Source organism: Canis lupus, chromosome 34 (assembly GCF_011100685.1).
Source record: "Canis lupus familiaris isolate Mischka breed German Shepherd chromosome 34, alternate assembly UU_Cfam_GSD_1.0, whole genome shotgun sequence".
Lineage (NCBI taxonomy): Eukaryota > Metazoa > Chordata > Mammalia > Carnivora > Canidae > Canis > Canis lupus.
The window spans coordinates 10,293,096-10,297,180 of NC_049255.1; the positions used below are offsets into that span (position 1 = coordinate 10,293,096).

The following is a 4,085-nucleotide window of genomic DNA, read 5'->3' on the forward strand; positions in this document are numbered from 1 at the left end:
TTTCTTTTTTTTTTTTTTTTTTCCGTCTTCCTACCTTGATAGCAGCACAAACTCTTCTCACTGTAGCGTTCCAGCTGTTCTCTCTAAATCTCAGGCCGAATTCATAGGTTTTCAGGATGATTTGAAAGTTATCTAGGTAAGTTGGTGGGGACAGGTGACTTGGGGCCCCTACTCTTCCACCATCTTGCCCCCAAAATCTCAAGGAGTGTTTCTTATATTATCAGAATACCCTCAATGCCAAAAACACAGTTGCTTAGAAAACAGATTTAAACAAACTAGAAATTTTACTACCATAAGGTCAGAAACATTATTCTTTTGTAATATGTCTGTTGTAACTCCCCATGCAACCCTCTGTGGAGGATAATGTGTACCTATGTGTTGAGCAAAATGTTCTCTTCATACCTAGTGGGTGTATTACTGTATGTTCACATGCTTAACCAAGTGAGTTCTCACACACATATAGGCGAGGGAACATTTTGCTTACACGATGCCACCACATCCTTGAGAGAGGTCAGAGAGGTTGCACAGTGCTCCTGCCCCTGCCTCCCTGAGCCACCGCCAGCACTGAACGGTGGTGTTCTTTCAAATCCAAGCCAATCTGGCAGGTAAAACTTCTCTCACAATCTAAAGTTTTATTTTTCTTATTTCTAAGAATTTTTTTTAAGGCTCATTCATTTATCTTTCGTAAAACATGGTTGCTATCATTTCTCATGTGGATTGTTACATCTTTTCTTTATTATAGGTTTTCTCGTTATTCCACACAAAGAATAAAAATCCTTTGTCAGCCGTGGTGGGGAGAGCATGGGGGGGCACAACTTTGTCCTGTTTTGTTGCGTGACTGTCAATGTGTTGATGGTATTGATTGATTTACACACTAAACGACTTTTCTTAATTAAGGCTCTTATGGCTGTGATCTCTGATGTTATTCTGAGGGAGATGGATGTGCTGTCTGCCCTCATGTGGACATCTTCTGTTTCCGACTTGCACTGAGTTCCAGCCCTCTGGGTTTGCTTTAGCGTGGGGTACACAGCAGAGACCTGGTAGTGACCCTTTCTTGGATCATTCCAAACGCCTCACTCATCGTCCATTGAAGGTTTTGTGGTAATTCAGACTGTTTCTGGTATGACCACCCTGTTTTATTTCTCCCTCTCTTTCCTTTGCTCACCGATCTGTATCATAGCCTAGTGCACCTTGGGCTGTCGGGCAACTATAGAAGCTCTCCCAGTACTCTTTGAAACTATCTCAACTATAACATCCATTTAGACGTTTGGTGAGCCTTAGCATTTTGATTGGAATTGCATAGTATTATAAATCAACTCAGGGAGATGAGTAACCAACAGTGATGAATCTTGTCCAGGAGCCTGGCTTTGACCTCACCAGTCCGGTTACTTTAGATGAGATCACTGTCTTCTTTGGCATCCTGTGTGTTTCTGGTATGTTTCTTTCTTGATGTTCTTTTTTTTAAAGATTTTATTTATTCATGAGAGGCACACACACACACACACAGAGAGAGAGAGAGAGAGAGGGAGGGAGAGGGAGAGGGAGAGGGAGAGGGAGGCAGAGACACAGGCAGAGGGAGAAACAGGCTCCATGCAGGGAGCCTGACGCGGGACTCGATCCTGGGTCTCCAGGATCAGGCCCTGAGCTGAAGGCAGTGCTAAACTGCTGAGCTACCGGGCTGCCCTCTTTCTTGATGTTCTAAGAACACTCAGTGTTCTGTTGTCACAGAGAAAGAACTCCTCTACTGTCATATATTCTCCCTGGCTCTTGACGTGAACACAAGCCCAGTCTCGAGATCCAACAGTGAGCCGTCCCTCAACGTCCTCTACCCAAATCTTTGGCTAAACTCATGGAACAAATAGTTTTCATTCTTTCTCTTGAGATTTTTAGAGGAATGGTCATTTTCTGAAAATGATGTGACTCTTGTCTCTTTCTTTCCAGTATGTTAGCTTGTTTTGTATCCATGGCTAGAACCTGCAGAGTAAAGTTCTATGACAGGTGAACAGTTGAACAGACCTCACTGCGATTTCCTCCTGGGAACCCGGAGGCTGGTGTGTGTTGGGGGAGAAAAAGAGACTCTCCCAATTCCATTTGTCTAGTTTATAGGTGGCATGTGAGGATCACGGTGCAGACCCAATGAGCCCAGAAATGCAGCCCAGTGGACAGAATGCAGCTTCCTTCCCCTGCTTTCCAGAGCTCATCAAATGGTGCCGTCATGCCAGCATTGATTGTGGTAATTGTCATTGCTGATAGGAAGGAGATATGTACCCAAATTCATAAAATTCACGCCAGTGATATGTGTACATTACATTTTGAACTATTCACTTCAAACTGTTCAGTTTAAAAACATGACATAGAAAAAATTATAATGAGTCCAGATCATCCACTCATTTGAATGATCTGACTAACCCAAATCTTGTTTCTCCTCTCTGTACTCAGATCTTACACCTAGAAACCTAGTGCTTCAGATACTTGGTCCTTTGTAATTTTAGAGCTTTCAACACCTGAGATTTGTAAGTTCCCACATCTGAGCTCCTGCCTGCGTTCATCCCTGGGAAACACGTTTTCTGGTATTTTTCTCTACACAGAACAGATTTCAGGTACTTCACCTCCATGACCCCCTCGGATCAGTGTGACAATCACTATTCCCGTTGGAGAGATAACGGGACTCACAGGGATAGCAGGATTTTCTCCAATAGAGCAGCTATCGCTTAGTCAACCCTGTTAATTTAGAAATAAACTCTTCTTGCTCTCTCCTTCAACACAGATTTGTCACCTGTGTTCTTTTACATAGATCACAGGCTTAATCGGATTCTCCAATAACATTAAAAAGGAAAGAAAATATGTAGTGATGCATATGGGGAATTTGCAGAATGTTAATCCATTCTCATACATTCAGCTCATCACCCCAGTCATAGGTAAGAAAGAACATATACACCTGTATTTATATGCTCAAAACACTACACTTTCTTTTAAAATGAATAAAAAAATTTTAGACCTTTGTAAGCTTGAATATTACATGTGCATTAAAGAGATAATACTACGGGGTGCCTGGGTAGCTCAGTCATTTACATGTCAGACTTTTGATCTCAGCACAGGTCTTGATGTCGGTGTCATGAGTTCAAGCCCGGCATTGCGCTCCATGCTGGGCATGGAACCTACTTTTAAAAAGAGAGGGAGAGAGAGAGAATACTAGGAACCTAACCCCCAAATGGAAACATATATCCAGACAAGACTTGAATGTGAATATTATTCACAGTAGCACAAAAGTGAAAATGACCCAAGTGGTCATCAGTGGGCAAATGAATGAAGGAAATGGTATATTCATATATGGAATGCTATTCAGTAATGGAAAGGAATGCAGTACCAATCCAAAGCATGGGGAAATCTGAAAGGGATTATGTTAAGTGAGAGAAGTTGGTCACAAAAGTTACACACATTACAACTCCATTTATATGAAATACCCAGAGAAGGCATAGGGAAAGAAAGTAGATCAGTGGTTGTGGGGTTGTGGGGTGAGAATGCAGAGTACATACAAGGAGACACATGCTTTCTTTGGAGGATGACTTAAATGTTCTAAAATTAGACAGGTGGTGGTTGCATGACTTGTACATTTACTGAAAATCATTAACTTGGACCCTGAAAATGGATGAATTTTATGACATCTAAATCATACTTAAATAAAGTTATTATTTTTTTTAATTTTGTTTCTATGGGTTCATTTTTATTTTTCTTTCTTTCTTTCTTTATTAATAATAAATTTATTTTTATTGGTGTTCAATTTGCCAACATACAGAATAACACCCAGTGCTCATCCCATCAAGTACCCCCCTCAGTGCCCGTCACCCATTCACCCCCACCCCCTACCCTCCTCCCCTTCCACCACCCCTAGTTCGTTTCCCAGAGTTAAGAGTCTTTATGTTTGAAAAGGGATACTGTTGGGATGCCTGGGTGGCTCAGCGGTTGAGCACTTGCCTTTGGCCCAGGGCATGATCCTGGAGTCCCGGAATTGAGTTCCACATCGGGTTCCCTGCATGGAGCCTGCTTCTCCCTCTGCCTGTCTCTCTTTCTCTCTCTCTCTTTCT

At 42.1% G+C, this 4,085-nt stretch overlaps 1 long non-coding RNA gene across 2 annotated transcripts; it reads left to right on the forward strand.

Moving 5' to 3' along the window:
* The first annotated feature begins 1,736 nt into the window (after nt 1-1,736).
* On the forward strand, nt 1,737-3,601 carry LOC111093922. Of its 2 annotated transcripts, none has more exons than XR_005383519.1 (4): nt 1,737-1,803; nt 1,942-1,998; nt 2,107-2,233; nt 2,589-3,601. It is a non-coding gene; the product is annotated as an uncharacterized LOC111093922 (long non-coding RNA). The 2 variants fall into 2 exon arrangements; XR_005383520.1 differs by having other exon boundaries at nt 1,745-1,803; nt 2,100-2,233.
* The last annotated feature ends 484 nt before the right edge of the window (nt 3,602-4,085 follow it).